Source organism: Schistocerca nitens, chromosome 4 (genome assembly GCF_023898315.1).
Source record: "Schistocerca nitens isolate TAMUIC-IGC-003100 chromosome 4, iqSchNite1.1, whole genome shotgun sequence".
Lineage (NCBI taxonomy): Eukaryota > Metazoa > Arthropoda > Insecta > Orthoptera > Acrididae > Schistocerca > Schistocerca nitens.
This window is the reverse complement of record NC_064617.1, coordinates 787104350-787123594: the sequence shown is the minus strand read 5'-3', so window position 1 is coordinate 787123594 and position 19245 is coordinate 787104350. Positions and strand designations below refer to the sequence as shown.

The following is a 19245-nucleotide window of genomic DNA, read 5'->3' as shown; positions in this document are numbered from 1 at the left end:
TGTCAGGTTTATAAAAGGTGTCTATAAATTACATTACACAAAATATTACATGAAACTTTTTTTTGTGGGGGGTAATTACCCACTTACTATATCCAAAACTTCATCTAATGACTAGAAGGAGTAGCCATTCAGAAATTCTTTTAATTTCCTTTTAAGTGCTATATGGGTATCTGTCAGACTTTTGATGCTATTAGGTAAGTGACCGAAGACTTTTGTGGCAGCTGAATTTACCCCCTTCTGAGCCAAAATTAGATTTAACCGTGAGGAGTAAAGATCATCCTTTCTCCTAGTGTTGTAGCCATGTACACTGCTATTACTTTTGAATTCGTTCAGATTGTTAATAACAAATTTCATAAGTGAATATATATATTGTGAGGCCACAGTGAAGATTCCTAGCTCTTTAAATAAGTGTCTGCAGGATGATCTTGGATGAGCTTCAGCAATTATTATGATTACACACTTTTGTGCAATGAACACTCTTCTACTCAATGATGAGTTACCCCAGAATATGATGCCATTCGAAAGCAGAGAATGAAAATAGCCGTGGTAATTTAATTTACTGAGATGTATATCACCAAAATTTGCAATTACCCTAATAGATAAGTAGCTGCACTCAAACGTTTCAGCAGATCTTCAGTGTGTTTTTTCCATTTCAACCCCTCATCAATGCATACACCTATAAATTTTGACTATTCTACCTTAGCTACCGATTTCTGATCGAAGTCTATATTTATTAATGGTGTCATTCCATTTACTTTGTGGAACTGTATATACTGTGTTTTGTCAAAGTTTAATGAGAGCCCATTTGCAGAGAACCACTTAATGATTTTCTGAAGAACATCATTTACAATTTCATCAGTTAATTCTTGTCTGTTGGGTGCGATAGCTATACTTGTATCATCGGCAAAAAGTACCAGCTTTGCATCTTTGTGAATATAGAATGGCAAGTCATTAATATATATTGAGAACAGCAGAGAACCCAAGACCGAACCTTGTGGCACCCCTTTCTTGATTGTTCCCCAGTTTGAGAAATCACCAGTTTTTTGCATATTATGTGAACTTCTTATTTCAACTTTCTGCACTCTTCCAGTTAGGTATTATTTAAAGCATTTGAGTGCTGTCCCATTCATACCACAGTACTTTAGCTCATCTAGAAGTATTCCATGATTTACGCAATCAAAAGCCTTTGAGAGATCACAAAAAATCCCAACAGGTGACTTCCGGTTACTCAGAGCATTTAATATTTCATTAGTAAAAGTATACATAGCATTATCCATTGAAATATATACTTTTACTAATGAAATATTAAATGCTCTGAGTAACCGGAAGTCACATGTAATATATAGCAATTTTGCACGTGTAATATATAGCATTATCCATTGAAACCTCCCCCTGTGAACCATGGACCTTGCCGTTGGTGGGGAGGCTTGCGTGCCTCAACGATACAGATAGCTGTACCGTAGGTGCAACCACAACGGAGGGGTATCTGTTGAGAGGCCAGACAAACGTGTGGTTCCTGAAGAGGGGCAGCATCCTTTTCAGTAGTTGCAGGGGCAACAGTCAGCATGATTGACTGATCTGACCTTGTAACACTAACCAAAACGGCTTTGCTGTTGTGGTTCTGCGAACAGCTGAAAGCAAGGGGAAACTACAGCCGTAATTTTTCTCAAGGGCATGCAGCTTTAATGTATGGTTAAATGATGATGGCGTCCTCTTGGGTAAAATATTCCGGAGGTAAAATAGTCCCCCATTCGGATCTCCGGGCAGGGACTGCTCAAGAGGATGTCGTTATCAGGAGAAAGAAAACTGGCATTCTACGGATCGGAGCGTGGAATGTCAGATCCCTTAATCGGGCAGGTAGGTTAGAGAATTTAAAAAGGGAAATGGATAGGTTAAAGTTAGATATAGTGGGAATTAGTGAAGTTCGGTGGCAGGAGGAACAAGACTTCTGGTCAGGTGGATACAGGGTTATAAATACAAAATCAAATAGGGGTAATGCAGAAGTAGGTTTAATAATGAATAAAAAAAAATAGGAGTGCGGATAAGCTACTACAAACAGCATAGTGAACGTATTATAGTGGCCAAGATAGACACGAAGCCCATGCCTACTACAGTAGTACAAGTTTATATGCCAACTAGCTCTGCAGATGATGAAGAAATTGAAGAAATGTATGATGAGATTAAAGAAATTATTCAGGTAGTGAAGGGAGATGAAAATTTAATAGTCATGGGTGACTGGAATTCGACAGTAGGAAAAGGGAGAGAAGGAAACATAGTAGGTGAATATGGATTGGGGGTAAGAAATGAAAGAGGAAGCAGTCTGTTAGAATTTTGCACAGAGCATAACTTAATCATAGCTAACACTTGGTTTAACAAACATAAAAGAAGGTTGTAAACATGGAAGAATCCTGGAGCTACTAAAAGGTATCAGATAGATCATATAATGGTAAGACAGAGATTTAGGAACCAGGTTTTAAGTTGTCGGACATTTCCAGGGGCAGATGTGGACTCTGACCACAATCTATTGGTTATGAACTGTAGATTAAAACTGAAGAAATTGCAAAAGGGTGGGAATTTAAGGAGATGGGACCTGGATAAACTGACTAAACCAGATGTTGTACAGAGTTTCAGGGACAGCATAAGGGAACAATTGACAGGAATGGTGGAAAAAAATACAGTAGAAGAAGAATGGGTAGCTCTGAGGGATGAAGTAGTGAATGCAGCAGAGGATCAAGTAGGTAAAAAGACGAGGGCTAGCAGTAATCCTTGGGTAACAGAAAAGTTACTGAATTTAACTGATGAAAGGAGAAAATACAAAAATGTAGGAAGTGAAGCAGGCAAAAAGGAATACAAACGTCTCAAAAATGAGATCGACAGGAAGTGCAAAATGGCTAAGCAGGGATGGCTAGAGAACAAATGTAAGGATGTACAGGCTTATCTCACTAGGGGTAAGATAGATACAGCCTACAGGAAAATTAAAGAGACCTATGGAGAAAAGATAGCCACTTGTATGAATATCAAGAGCTCAGGTGGAAACCCAGTTCTAAGCAAAGAGGGGAAAGCAGAAGAGTGGAAGGAGTATATAGAGGGTCTATACAAGGGCGATGTACTTGAGGAGAATATTATGGAAATGGAAGAGGATGTAGATGAAGATGAAATGGGAGATACGATACTGCGTGAAGAGTTTGACAGAGCACTGAAAGACTTGAGTCGAAACAAGGCTCCGAGAGTAGACAACATTCCATTAGAACTACTGACGGCCTTGGGAGAGCCAGTCCTGACAAAACTCTACCATCTGGTGAGCAAGATGTATGAGACAGGCGAAATACCCTCAGATTTCAAGAAGAATATAATAATTCCAATCCAAAAGAAAGAAGGTGTTGACAGATGTGAAAATTACCGAACTATCAGTTTAATAAGTCACAGCTGCAAAATACTAACGTGAATTATATACAGACGAATGGAAAAACTGCTAGAAGCCGACCTCGGGGAAGATCAGTTTGGATTCCGCAGAAACGTTGGAACATATGAGGCAATACTGACCTTACGACTTATCTTAGAAGAAAGATTAAGGAAAGGCAAACCTACATTTCTAGCATTTGTAGACTTAGAGAAAGCTTTTGACAATGTTGACTGGAATACTCTCTTTCAAATTCTAAAGGTGGCAGGGGTAAAATACAGGGAGCGAAAGGCTATTTATAGCTTGTACAGAAACCAGATGGCAGTTATAAGAGTCGTGGGACATGAAAGGGAAGCAGTGGTTGGGAAGGGAGTGAGACAGGGTTGTAGCCTCTCCCCGATGTTATTCAATCAGTATATTGAGCAAGCAGTGAAGGAAACAAGAGAAAAATTTGGAGTAGGTATTAAAATCCATGGGGAAGAAATAAAAACTTTGAGGTTCGCTGATGACATTGTAATTCTGTCAGAGGCAGCAAAGGACTTGGAAGAGCACTTGAACGGAATGGATGGTGTCTTGAAAGGAGGATACAAGATGAACATCAACAAAAGCAAAACAAGGATAATGGGATGTAGTCGAATTAAGTCGGGTGATGCTGAGGGAATTCGATTAGGAAATGATACACTTAAAGTAGTAAAGGAGTTTTGCTATTTGGGGAGCAAAATAACTGATGATGGTCGAAGTAGAGAGGATATAAAATGTAGACTGGCAATGGCAAGGAAAGCGTTTCTGAAGAAGAGAAATTTGTTAACATCGAGGATAGATTTAAATGTCAGGAAGTCGTTCCTGAAAGTATTTGTATGGAGTGTAGCCATGTATGGAAGTGAAACATGAACAATAAATAGTTTGGACAAGAAGAGTATAGAAGCTTTCGAAATGTGGCGCTACAGAAGAATGTTGAAGATTAGGTGGGTAGATCACATAACTAATGAGGAGGTATTGAATAGGATTGGGGAGAAGAGAAGTTCGTGGCACAACTAGACTAGAAAAAGGGATCGGTTGGTAGGACATGTCCTGAGGCATCAAGGGATCACAAATTTAGCATTGGAGGGCTGCGTGGAAGGTAAAAATCGTAGAGGGAGACCAAGAGATGAATACACTAAGCAGATTCAGAAGGATGTAGGTTGCACTAGGTACTGGGAGATGAAGGAACTTGCACAGGATAGATTAGCATGGAGAGCTGCATCAAACCAGTCTCAGGACTGAAGACCACAACAACAACATCCATTGAAAAACCCTTCTGGAAACGAAACTGACATTTTGTTAAAACTTTATTTCTACAAACGTGTGAAGCTACTGTACAATACATCACTTTTTCAAGAATTTTGGATAAGGCAGTCAGAAGAGAGATTGGGCAGTAGTTGTTGACATCAAACGTATCCCCTTTTTTATGCAGTGGTTTAACAGTGGCATACTTCAGGCTATCTGGGAAAATACCCTGCTTCAGAGAGCTATTACATATGTGGCTAAGAATCCCACTTATCTCGTGGGAACAGGCTTTTATTATCCTGCTGGAAATGCTATCAATTCCATGTGAGCTTTTATTCTTGAGAGAGTTTATTATCTTCCTAATTTCAGAAGGAGAGGTGGGTGGAATTTCAATTGTATCAAATTGTGTGGGTAAGACCTCTTCCATTAACTGCCTTTCATCACAACATTTAAAAAATGATTATTCAAAATGTTTTTGACTTCCGGCTTGTTTGTCAAGTTTCCATTCACTTTGATGGTAATGCCGTCATCATGTACTCTTGGTTGCCCTGTCTCCTTTGTAATAATATTCCAAATTGTTTTGATTTTGTTATCAGACGTATTAATCTCAGACATAATGCACATGCTTCTGGACTTTTTAATAACCTTTCTTAATGTAGCACAGTAGTTTTTATAATATGTGGCTGTTTCTGGGTCATTACTCTTTCTTGTTGTTAGATACAGTTCCCTTTTGTGGTTACAAGATATTTTTATTCCTTTAGTAAGCCAAGGTTTTTTGCATGGTTTCTTATAATTAGATTTAGCTACTTTCTTGGGGAAACAGTTTTCAAATTCTCTTACAAGTGTATCATGAAATAAGTTATATTTTAAATTAGCACCGGGTTCCTTGTATACCTCATCCCAGTTTAACTGCTGAAGATTTTCCCTGAAATTTCTAATTGTTGAGTCATTAATTTTTAGTTTATAACCACTGATATTTACCTTTTCCATATCAGGCACAACGTGATGCTCAGACAGGCATAGTACATCTATTACATTATCAGATTCAATGTCATCTAAACAATCCACGAGCTCATCTACTTTATTCTTCAATCCCAGAATATTTTGGTGAAAAGTGGTAATATTATTTTTTACTTTACTGTTGTGAGAATTTACTTTTTTCTTTAATCCACCAATATTTTTGTTAAATATGGTAACATTATTATTTACTTTACTGTTGTGAGAATCTTGTGAGTTTTGGATCTCTTTAGCACCTGCCTGCCTGAACTTCTCATTGGACACTGATATTAGTCTAAAAAAGAGGTACATCCATGAGTACTAGTGTCCCCTCTTATGGATTTCGCTAACAACCCTGCCAGTTTACCCTTCCCTTTCCTATTGAGGTGTAGGCCATGCCTTTTGAAATCCCCCCTATCAACAGCCTCGACAGTAACCAGTCCAATGTCTGACAGAGTGGCCGCCCTACACAACTGATCCAACTCCATATTTACCCTCCTGACAGAGCGGTTCAACTGGGGCTGATCATGCCACACGAAAGCAGGACCAGCCCAACATTGGTATGGGTCGTTGCAGAGGCTATTTTCACCACGTCACACTCAATACTGTAGCCCTGATCCGTATCAATACTGTTTCCCACTCCACCCACTATTATCACATGATCCTGCTTTGAGAAACCCTTGCTCAAGGAACATATATCCTCCACCTGGCTAAGACATGCACTTGGCTTGAAAAAGTTTGTGACCTGATACCTGTCACCTAATTTTTCCTGCAAAATCTCTCCCACACCTCTTCCATGGCTGCTACCAAGCAACAGAACTTTCCTCTTACTTTTTTTGCAACATTTGGTTTCCTAGTGAGATTCTGTTGCATCTTAACTACATCTACTTCTACTGGAGCCTCTTCCTTACAACAGGACAACATACTTGGTTCTATTACCTAAGATGTTTTTGAGCAAATCATTTACCTGAGAACCTACTCAACATGGTAGTATCTTTGTTAACAGTCTGCGGTGGGGCATTGTCAGAGCATTCTGGAAATCTAGAAAAGTGGAATCTGCCTGTTGCCCTTCATCCATAGTTCGCAGTATAACATGTGAGAAAAGGGCAAGCTGAGTTTCACATGAGCAATAATTTGTACAATCTTCTTAATTTGTGGACATAAGATTCTCGGTATCTAGGAAATTTATTATATTTGAATGAAAAATTCTGCTGAGAACTGATGTTAAAGTTGTTGGTCTGTAATTTACCGTTCTTATATACAGGTGTAACCTGCCATTTTTTGCACTTGCTTGGAACTTTGTGCTGGATGAGGAGTTCACGATAAGTGCAAGTTAAGTAAGGAGCCAGTGCCCATAGGATACTTTTTGTAAAACTGAACTGGGATTCCATACGGACCTGGTGATTTGTTTGTTTTGAAGTTTTTCAGTTGTTTCTCTATGCCAGGGATGTCGTCCATACTGAAGTCGTTTTGATGGTCAAATGACAGTATGTTTGTGCGATTCTCCTGCATGAAAAATTTCTTAAGCGCAAACAAACCTTAGCATTCGTTTTGTTGTCTTCAACTGCCATACCAGACTGGTCAACAAGTGAATGAATGGAAGAGTTAGACCCACTTAGCAATTTTCCATAGGATCAGAATTTTCTCAGGTTCTTGAACAGATCTTTTGCTAAGGTACAATGGCAGTAGTTGTTATATGCTTCATATATAGATCTTTTTACAGACACATGAATCTCCACTTACCTATGCCTGTCACCATTTGCACATTGTCTTTGAGCTGAGAGTGCCACAGGTTTTGCTTCCTCAGCATTTTCGAAATTTCATTGTTAAACTATGGTGGGTCTTTTCCAGCCTTAATCCACATACAACGGCATACTTCTACAGACCATGATTTACGATTTGTCCGCAAGATGAGTCCTAAGAATGCTGACAGAAGACCACAAACAGCAACACATTGAAACTGCCCGCAAATTTCTTCAATGCCATGCAGATGAAAAGGACAACCTTTTGGATTCAATAGTCATGGGTGATGAAACTTGTGCTGGACTTCACACCTGACCCAACTAACGATTACGAGAGTGATGGCATTCCGATTCACCCAAGCTGCGAAAATTGAAAAGAACACAGTTTGCCAGTAAAGTCATGGCAGCTATGTTTTCGGATCGAAAGGGGATATTGTTGATCGACTTCTGTGATTCAGAACTGAAGAAGAGGAATGTTGAGCAAGGGCATAAGCCTTTCCCCATGACAATGCTCGCCCCTACATCGCCCATCAAACTATGGGTCTTCTGCTACAGTTTGGATGGGACATCATCATCTGTCCTCCCTGTATCCCAGACTTAGTACCAAGTGGGTACCAGTTGTTTCCCTAGTTGAAAGAACACTTGGCTGGAAGGCACTTCAGTGACAACAGCGAGGTGAAATATGAGGTCCTATGTTTCTTTAATAGCATGACGGCAGCCTGGTATGTCATGGTCATACAGAAATGTATCGATCGAAATGGCAATTCTGTGGACAACTAGAAAAATGTTCAAGCTTCAAAATTATGTACAATTTATTGTAAGTAAACATTTCTTTATATTAAAAAATACCTGGAGATCTTACTTTTGGGATCACTCCTGTGGATATCAAAATATAATGTGTTATAGAATGTAAAGCTCTTACACAACTGTATTATGAATAAAGTAAACTTAAGAAGGCAGTAATATTAAGCAAAGAGTGCAAAAAAAAGGAGTGAGGATCAATCTTACGAACTTTGCATTATAAATCCAGCATTCTACTAGTTACTTTACAAAGAACAGCAAGCATTAATTGCCAGATAATGTTACATATGATAGGTACATAATCCATGACAAGAAATGTTTAGTCATTTCTCATAGTCTAGCAGACACGTATGGAAATGTATCTTTTCTTCCAATCTGATGCAAGTATATTTTGCATGTTTCTGCATTCCTTTCACCTTATGGAAATTGGTGAAGCCTACTACCAAGCTCTGCCCTCGAATAGCAGTATACTAATCGGGTCCAAAATGGCTTCCTTGTACCATGTGATGTTCAATTGGCCATTGGTACCACTCAGTCTTTGGCAATCCAGACCTAAAAAGTTGTCGCTGCTTTCTTTATTCAGGGCTTTGTTTCCTACTGACTGCTGCCTCCTACATATGTTCATTTTTGTCTCATACGAAGTGTTGTACTTTTGTTGTTGTTGCCGATGTCACCAACCTTTTATAGGACCACAGCTCACTTAACTCCCTGACAACAATTTTTTTCTGAAGTCAGATAACTAATTCTGTTGTCTTAATTGTTGCTGCAGTATTGACAGATGAATTACTTAATTTCTTTATCTACATCACTGCTGATGGTGCCAAGTAACAAAACAATATTTTGCAGGGAGTCATGTTTCTTTTTAATATTTTTAAAACTATGACTCTGAACATTCCAGAGGCATTCCTCTGCCTCATAGTGTGTGAGAACTTTGTAAATTTTGCTTCTTTTCCACTTCATTTCATCAAGGACCACATGGAAAGACAATACGCAACACTATAGACAGAGCAAAAACGAATACTAGCACAGTGTAGCAGCATTTATTGATAGCAGGCCAAGAACAGAAATCCCTTGATCTGTAATGACACAGCCGTGGAACAGTGGTTTTGTTGTGGAACATGTTTTGTACTCAGTTTAGACACACCTTAAGGAAGAAGTGAGCAGACCTAGGCCTGTGCTCCATGAACTATTTTTGTCATTCACTGAATGTTTTGCCATAATGAGTGACTGTGTGACATTTTTTCTGTGGTTCTTTGAAAGAAAAAATAAAAATAAGATAATTTAAAGCATCCCACTCTGGTAGTTTTTATTAAGCCTGTGTCATGAACATTGTTACAGCATAACGGTACTCAAAGTTTACATGTAACTGTTATTTGTACATCCCTTAGTTGCACATTTTTCTTTTTAAAGTTACACATTATCATCCATCTGCCCATTCCATCTTCTCAGTGTTCATGTCCATCATTTCATTTGTTGGCCCTGTGTAGGAGGAGATTGTAAGTTTTATTTTTCAAGATTTATTTTTCCCCATGTGACAGTGTGCTTGTTAAATGGATACATGTGTGTATGTTACCATACTGTGCTGCTTCACATTGCTTTTTAGATGCACATTTATTACCATAATAGTGGAAATGCTGACATTAAATTGTATTTCTTATTGCTATTCTGATTCATTTGTTTTCCTTGTGGCAGACTGTAGTGCACCAGTCCCTCCAAAATATCCTGTTCACTTCCCATTAGGGGTGGCTGACCTTTCCCCTCTGCTTACCTTTTAGCTGTAGTGCTGGCTTCTTGCTGTAAAGGTGGGGTGCTGATTGCACTATTTGACCTTCAGTAAATCCACAATAAAGTCTCCATAACATCTTGGTGACGTATGACACCAGTTGTGTAGTTGTTATTTGTCTGTCTTATTTATCAACATTTTGTGTTTATTGTGATAATTCTGGTGTAATAATGTATGGTTATTATTGACAGTGTCTTGTAGTTAATCTGCACAATATGGATCCTCTAACAGGCCCATCTCAGCATTCATAACAGGCTGAACAGACTGGTTATTCATTCTGAGAGTAAATGAATATGGAATAAGTGGCTAATGAAGTTTTGGACAGCAGTGAGTTTTGGACAGCAGTGATATTGGTCCAGATTACGAGGTAGAAAGTGATGACGATACAGATTCAAAACAGAAAGTGGATGATGGTGGTGATGGAATGGAGGACAAATGATGAAGACGATATGAGTAAAAAAACAGTTGCTGTGATTCCTACTTCTGTGGATGGGGAAATCAGATCAAGAAAAGCACAACTGCCAGCTAATGTCAGAACAAGGAAACGTAACATAGTGTTACAGATTCCTGCTCTGCGGTTTAGTGCTAATGCCTTGGATAGGAATCCACATGAAAAACAAGTATGGGGTCTACTTTTTACCCATGACGTTTTAGATGTGATTCTCGATTGGTCAAAGAATAAAATCAGTAAAGTATAGATACTCTCAAAGGAACATATCTTTTGTATATGATATTGATTTTCATGAACTGAAAGCTTTTTGGACTTACTTATATTCATAGCAACCACCAGATATGGCAGTGAATCCATAGATAATATTTAGTCACTGGGTGGAACCAGATGTATTAATTTTCACAGTACTGTAAGAAAAGGTTTTTATTCTTAGCATACAGATGAGAGGCTAGAAAGCAAAATGAAGATGCAACCTCTGTAGTGTCAAATATTTTTAATATTTATTGTGAAATGTCACTAGCATTAAAAATATCCAGGCTCTACTGTGTGTAATGATTAAATGGTTGTGGCTTTTCATGTTTGATGTAGATTGTGGATTCATGTGCCAAGAAAATTGGCAAAATGTGGGTTAGAGATTGTATGTATGACAGACACCAGAGCCCAGTATTTATATAAGGCCTGCAATGTGGCTTCTAAACAATTTAAAAGTTACCATCATAATATGAATTTATCCTTGAAATTTTCAGGCAGTTTTGTTTGTTTCTGATTCTTGGTCATTTAAGAATGACTGTCATAGTGCAGAACTAATAATTAAAAGTTATATTACTAGATTTTTGTGAAATATAGGAAGGTTCACTTTCTCGGAGCATTGCCTGCATATTTTCTGTATTTTATTTATTTATTAACCCTGATCTGCATAGTGTCATCAGACCCTCTTTTACATTGTACCAGAGTTGATGTCAATAAAGAACTAATAAGTTAAGACAATACTGTATAAATCAGTAAACCCCTGAAGGTCTGGGGGTTAGAATAAGCCCGAGGTATTCCTGCATGTCATAAGAGGCGACTAAAAGGAATCTCACATGTTTCGGCCTTTATGTGATGGTCCACTGTCGGGTTTGACCTCCACTTTTCCAAATTTTCCCAAAGAGCGAGCCAATTGGGGAAGGGCGCCTTACACGGTGCATCATGTCCATCATGCGCTGAGACCTCGTCCATTCTTTGTCGATGTGGATCTGCACTTCCGCTCATTCTCCAGCTGTTCGGTGAGGTCACCCTCCTGGGAGCATTTTCCTCCATCCACTGTGTAGTATCGTTTTCTGCGCTGACAATGATAATGGACATGTTTGCTTGGCTACACCTGATATCCAGCACGGTAGCCAGTCCGTTGTGGTAGGGCCGCCATGTACCCTGTTGGTTGTAGCCACCTGACCACACAGGGATCGCTCTGCTGAAGCCTGCGCCATTAACTCCCCGTGTATGCCAAGGAGTAGATGGCCGTCAGCCTGGGGCATCAGGACTCCCAGCAATGGCCATCCTGGTGCGATGGCGTCTTTCCATTGCAATAGCAGGAAAGCACCATCATACCAGTGCTCAAACCTGGCAAAAACCCACTTGATGTGGATAGCTATCGGCCCAGCAGCCTCGCCAACGTTCTTTGTAAGCTGCTAGAACGTATGGTGTGCCAGGGTTAGATTGGGTCTTAGTCATGTGGCCTACTGACTTCATGCCAGGGCGGTTTCTACCACTGATCATCTTGTGTCCCTCGAGTATGCCATCTGAACAGCCTTTTCCAGACACCAACACCTTGTTGTCGTCTTTTTTGATGTACAAAAAGCGTATTACACCACCTGGCGACATCATATCCTTGCCACATTATATGAGTGGGGTCTCCGAGGCCTGCTCCTGATTTTTATCCAAAATTTCCTGTCACTTCCTACTTTCCGTGTCCAAGTTGGTTATTCCCACAGTTTGCCCCCATATCCAGGAGAATGAAGTCCCGCAGGGCTCTGTATTGATTGTATATCTATTTTTAGTGGCCATTAACAGTCTAGCAGCAGTGTAGGGCCGCCCGTCGCACCTTCTCTGTATGCAGGTGACTTCTGAATTTTGTACTGCTCCACCAGTACTGGTGTTACAGGGAGCCATCAAAAGGTGCAGTCATGGACTCTAGCCCACGGTTTCCAATTTTCAGCTGCAAAGTCATGCGTTATGCACTTCTGTTGGTGTTGTACCATTCATCCTGAACCAGAACTTTACCTTAATGACGATCCACTCACTGTAGTAGAGACATATTGATTCTTAGGACTGGTTTTCAACACCCGATTGACTTGGCTTCCTAACCTTTGTCAGCTTAGGTGGGGTGCAGATCACTCTACACTGCTGCAGCTCTACAGAGCCCTCGTTCAGTCCCTCCTTGACTATGGGAGTGTGGTTTATGGTTCAGCGGCACTCTCAGCGTTTCATTTACTCGACCCAGTGCACCACTGTGGTGTTCGACTAGCGATGGGAGCTTTTAGGACGAGTCCGGTGACTAGTGTCTTGGTGGAGGCTGGGGTCCCTCCATTGAAGGTTAGGCGTGCACAACTGCTCACCAGTTACGTTGCACACGTTCGTAGGTCTCCTGCGCGTCCGAATTACCATCTCTTTTTCCCTACCCATGGTGGTTCATCTCCCGCATCAGCGCCCCAGGTCAGGGCTTACAATTGCAGCTCGCATCTGATCCTTTCTATCCTAACTGGAGTCCTTGCCTTTACCACCTACACTTGAGGTCCATTCATGTACACCTCCATGGTGTACACGCAGGCCGTGGCTTCCCCTGGACCTATCACATGGCCCTAAGGACTCAGTTGACCCCATGGCTTTCCGCTGCCACTTCCTGTCGATTCTTGACATGTACCGAGGCCATGAAATGTTTTACACCAACAGCTTGATGGCTGATGGTCATGTCTGCTTCACATATGTCCATGGAGGACATATTGAACGGTATTCCTTGCCCAATGGCTGCAGTGTTTTCACTGCAGTGGTGGTGGCTATATCTCATGCTCTTGAGCACATCCGTTCATGCCCTGGGGAGTCATTTCTTCTGTGTACTGACTCCTTGAGTAGCCTACAAGCTATCAACCAGTGCTATCCTTGTCATCCTATGGTAGCAACCATCCAGGCCCTGGAACAGCCTTGGAACAGTTCAGTCGTTCAGTGGGGTTTGTCTGGACCCCAGGTCATGTTGGAATCCCAGATGCCAGGTCATGTTGGAATCCCAGGCAACGAACTTGCCGACAGGCTGGCCAAGTAGGCTACGTGGAAACCACTTATGGGGATTGGCTTCTCTGAACCTGACTTGCGTTCTGTCTTATGCCACTGCCGGTCGGGGTGGCCGAGCGGTTCTAGGCGCTACAGTCTGGACCGCTACTGTCGCAGGTTCGAATCCTGCCTTGGGCATGGATGTGTGTGATGTCCTTAGGTTAGTTAGGTTTAAGTAGTTCTAAGTTCTAGGGGACTGATGACCTTAGAAGTTACGTCCCACAGTGCTCAGAGCAATTTTAACCATTTTTATCTTATGCCACAAGGTTTTCGGCTTTGGGAAATGGAATGGCATAACAGTACTCACAACAAACTGCGTGTCATTAAGGAGAATACGAATGTGGGGAAGTCTTCCATGCAGGCCTCTCGCAGGGAATCATTTGTCCTTTGCCGTCTCTGCATTGGCCATACGTTGCTAACCCATGGTAACCTCCTCCATCCCGAGGACCCACCTCGGTGTCGCTGTGGCTCACAAAGGACTGTCGTTCATCTCTTGCTGGACTGCCCACTTTTAGCCACTCTGCGGTGGTCTTTTAACTTTCCCAGCACCCTACCTTCATTGTTGGGCAACAATGCCTCAACAGCAGCTTTAGTTTTATGTTTTATTCATGAGGGTGGCTTTTTATCATTTTATCTAAGATTTCGCGCAAGTCCTTTGTCCCTCCGTGTCCTCCACCCTAGTGCTTTTATGGTGGAGGTTTCAATGTGTTGCAGAGTGGCTGGCTTCTCCCTTTTTATTCTCATGGCCACTGTAATCTGTTTTCTTGTTTTACTCTCTTCTAACTGTTTCTTTAGTCTCTCTGTTGTTTTCTTGTCCTCTTTTGTTCATTTTAGTATTTGTTACCTTTCCTTTATTCCTGTGGTTTTTCCTTTCTTTCTGTTTTGTGTTGTATGTCTTGTTTGTTTTATTCTCCCCCTTGTGACATTGTTTCATTTGGAACAAGGGACTGATGACCAAGCAGTTTGGTCCCTTCCCCCCCCCCCCCCCCCCCTCCCCCCTCTTTTAAACCAATCAAATCAGTAACAAACTCCTGGAGTTGGAAAGACACCACAATATCATTTACAGTAAAAAGTTGTATATCAATGAAGGATTAATGAATGTCTTATACTGAACTTTACTTATCAAGCTCATAAATGCATTTATTCCAGGTACCTGTCTTGTCTGAATAAACAATATGTAACAGATGTATTTTTAAACTATTATGACTTTATTATTATTATTATCGATTATTCCCATTTAAGAGAGCGTTTGAACTTGAATTCCTTTATGATGATTGTTTATGTTTTTTCTGAGCCCAAATTTTCTTCATGTGTTCACTGTGTTGTTTTTTTCGCTCCGCTGTCCATTTGCATCCTGGTCTCTTCTGTGTTGTGGTGTCAAATTTATGTTTTTGGATGATGTTCCTGAATTCAGTTCTATTTTCTGCATTGTTTACTGTTATGTGTGCTTGTCTGAGGTCCTCTTCAACTTCTTTATTATTATTAAATGTGAAAATAATCTTATTTGGGCCCTAAAATTTTCTCTCTGTAATTATTTTTCAAGTATGTGTGGATAAAGACAATATGACTATAATTGACAATGTTTTCTTAGATGGAGCTCAAAGCAAACAATAACTATGTACTCAGTAACAAGTGCTCTCTGATCGTGATGCATAATTTGTTAGGATAAAAATCACGGAGACTTTCATTACAGATTTCCCTCAGCTAAAATCAAATTCAATAATTAATGACTCTAGGACAAATATTTTGAGATGGTTGGGGATGCAATTTATACTGAACCAAATGCTGACATAAACCTTAATCTATTCAATGATAAATTCTTATCATGATTTGAAAATAGCTTTACTCTAAAAGTAATCAGAGAAGACATTAAACAATCATGTGAAAATCCATGGATAACTAAAAGGTTTAAGGTATCTTGTGAAAGGAAAAGAGACGTGTATATGTTGGCAAGAAAAAGTGGAGATCCAGTAGTACTTGCACATTACAAAAATTACACAAAATTAAAAGTTTTTAGATAGTCAAGGAACATGCACCATGGCACATTTACATCTACATGGATACTCTGCAAAGCACATTTAAGTGCCTGGCAGAGGGTAATTGCGAGTAATTCTGACAACAGACTTAAGTCTGTATGAAATGCAGCGAAACAAGACAGAACAGTACATCACATAACAGGGTAACATCACTAATGATTAAAATGGATGGCTGAAAGTGATCAGTCACAGCTAATAAATACTATCAGTTTAATAAGTCACAGCTGCAAAATACTAACGTGAATTCTTTACAGACGAATGGAAAAACTGGTAGAAGCGGACCTCGGGGAAGATCAGTTTGGATTCCGTGGAAATGTTGGAACACGTGAGGCAATACTGACCTTACGACTTATCTTAGAAGAAAGATTAAGAAAAGGCAAACGTACGTTTCTAGCATTTGTAGACTTAGAGAAAGCTTTTGACAACGTTAACTGGAATACTCTCTTTCAAATTCTGAAGGTGGCAGGGGTAAAATACAGGGAGCGAAAGGCTATTTACAATTTGTACAGAAACCAGATGGCAGTTATAAGAGTCGAGGGGCATGAAAGGGAAGCAGTGGTTGGGAAAGGAGTGAGACAGGGTTGTAGCCTCTCCCCGATGTTATTCAATCTGTATATTGAGCAAGCAGTAAAGGAAACAAAAGAAAAATTCGGAGTAGGTATTAAAATTCATGGAGAAGAAGTAAAAACTTTGAGGTTCGCCGATGACATTGTAATTCTGTCAGAGACAGCAAAGGACTTGGAAGAGCAGTTGAACGGAATGGACAGTGTTTTGAAAGGAGGATATAAGATGAACATCAACAAAAGCAAAACGAGGATAATGGAATGTAGTCCAATTAAATCGGGTGATGCTGAGGGGATTAGATTAGGAAATCAGATACTTAAAGTAGTAAAGGAGTTTTGCTATTTAGGGAGTAAAATAACTGATGATGGTCGAAGTAGAGAGGATATAAAATGTAGACTGGCAATGGCAAGGAAATCGTTTCTGAAGAAGAGAAATTTGTTAACATTGAGTATAGATTTAAGTGTCAGGAAGTCGTTTCTGAAAGTATTTGTATGGAGTGTAGCCATGTATGGATGTGAAACATGGACGATAACCAGTTTGGACAAGAAGAGAATAGAAGCTTTCGAAATGTGGTGCTACAGAAGAATGCTGAAGAAAAGGTGGGTAGATCACATAACTAATGAGGAGGTATCGAATAGGATTGGGGAGAAGAGAAGTTTGTGGCACAACTTGACTAGAAGAAGGGATCGGTTGGTAGGACATGTTTTGAGGCATCAAGGGATCACAAATTTAGCACTGGAGGGCAGAGTGGAGGGTAAAAATCGTAGAGGGAGACCAAGAGATCAATACACTAAGCAGATTCAGAAGGATGTAGGTTGCAGTAGGTACTGGGAGATGAAGAAGCTTGCACAGGATAGAGTAGTATGGAGAGCTGCATCAAACCAGTCTCAGGACTGAAGACCACAACAACAATCATTTCTTAGAAGTAGTAGAAAATATAAGAACAAACGATTCAGGAAATAAAATCATAGCAGTATGTTGAAAAAGAAATGCTAATAAAATTCAATCAGTGCATTTCTCAAGCACTTCTTCTTCTGAAATTAAGAAAATTATATCTTCTCTCAAAAATGAAAGCTCATCTGGATTTAATGGTGTGTCCGACAGGACACTGAAGACTTGTTCTCAGTATAATAAGGGCTACCTTTCTGATGTATATGATACATGGAGGGCATTTTTCCATAGAGGTTGAAATATGAGCTTGTTAAAACCCTCTATAAGAAAGGTAATTAGGAGTGATGTCAATAACTACCAACCTGTTTCAGTACTGATACATTTTCCAAAACTTTGTACTAGGTGGTACACTGTAGAACAGTATAACACCTGAGCAACAGTAATATCCTTGGTAAATCACAGTTTGAATTTCATAAGAATTGCTCAATTGAGAATGCCATTTATGTGTTCATTCACCAAAATTTCACAAGCATTAGGTAACCAGATAGCACTGACTGGTATTTTCTTTGATCTCTCTAAGGCCTTTGTATTTGTGAATCACAGAATGCTCATAGATAAATGGAAGTTTTATGGAATTAGTGATATAGCCAACCAATATCATATTTTGCAATGGAGATTGATAGTTCATTTCGCTAAGTTTATGCCAAAAATCTTAAAGAAACAGTATGCCAAAGCAATCTCCCACTCACCTATAGAGACTAATGCTCTTGTCAGTTTGGCAGAGGACAATTTGCAATTGCAGAGGGCTGGAATCTACGGAATACCTTGCCAGTATGGCAAAGCCTACATTGGTTAGACAATGTGTGCAGTTCGTGAAAGATGCATTGAATATGATCATCACATGAGAATTTTGCAACCTGATAAGTCAGCCGTAGCCAAGCATTGTATCTCCACGGGACATTCCATGGATTATTCTGCCATGGAAATCTTGGCCTCAGTGAAGCCCTTCTGGAATCAGTTATTAAGGAATAGGGGAAAATTTGGTGGCGACTCTTAACTGGGTAAGGTGTGGGAACCAGTGATTTCTTTAATTTCTTCTGAAAGAGCACGAGCACGCATTTCGATGGAGAGCATGCTTATAGTTTCACCATTATGCATGTGCCAGCGTGCCACAGATGGAGCAATATACGAAGAGGGCGCTCATGTAGTGGCTGTCTTCATGCAAGCTTCTCCACCCCAATTTTTGGTATAAAGTTAGCAATGTGAACTATCAATCCCCAGTACAAAACACTCACCAAAAAATGTCGGAATTATTGTCAGCCAAAATGCTGTGCCAAGAAGTCAACATAATGTGACTGTGATCCTAAAACTTTATGGAATACTCTTTATGCCACAAAAATTTTGAGACACATAGGTGAGATTCTTCTGATAAGGGAATTGTTTCTTTTCACAGATGACACTAGTACTGTAATCAATCCAAATGTATACAAAACAGTGGAAGAAATGGTAAATACTGTTTGTAAAAGTATTATTGAGTGATTTTCTGCTTATGGTCTCACTGTGTTTCAGTTCTACATGTCTGGAAGTACTACACCAATGAAAAGTATGACACGTGCTGAGAAAATAATATGTTAGATGTAAATAACCCACTACACTCCAGAAGGGACAATGAAGTACATAATTACAATACCAGAAGAAAAAATGGCATTCATTATTCCACATTAAGTATCTCTTCAGCCCAAAAGGGGTGCGGACAGTGCTGCTACAAAAGTTGTTGATCACTTACTCAATGAAATTATATTTCTGATATGCAGCAAAAAAAAATTGAAAAAATGTTGTCCTTGACATATCCTCCTGTATTGTAGAAGAATTTTTGTTTATTTAATAAGGAAATAGATCATGGGTAAGAATACTAATTTGCATCTTTATTATTTAAAACAAAGAAAGGAAAAAAAAGCTCTTGGTCCTCGGTCAACAGGCGTACACATTTACAAAAAATGTGTACTGTAAAT

The 19245-nt window shown here is 39.8% G+C and overlaps 1 protein-coding gene across 1 annotated transcript in view; it reads left to right on the top strand.

The window, feature by feature from the left end:
• Positions 1 to 19245, top strand: part of LOC126253158 (gem-associated protein 5) — a 413052-nt gene that overhangs the window by 88648 nt on the left and 305159 nt on the right. The gene's annotated exons all lie outside the window — the stretch shown is intronic.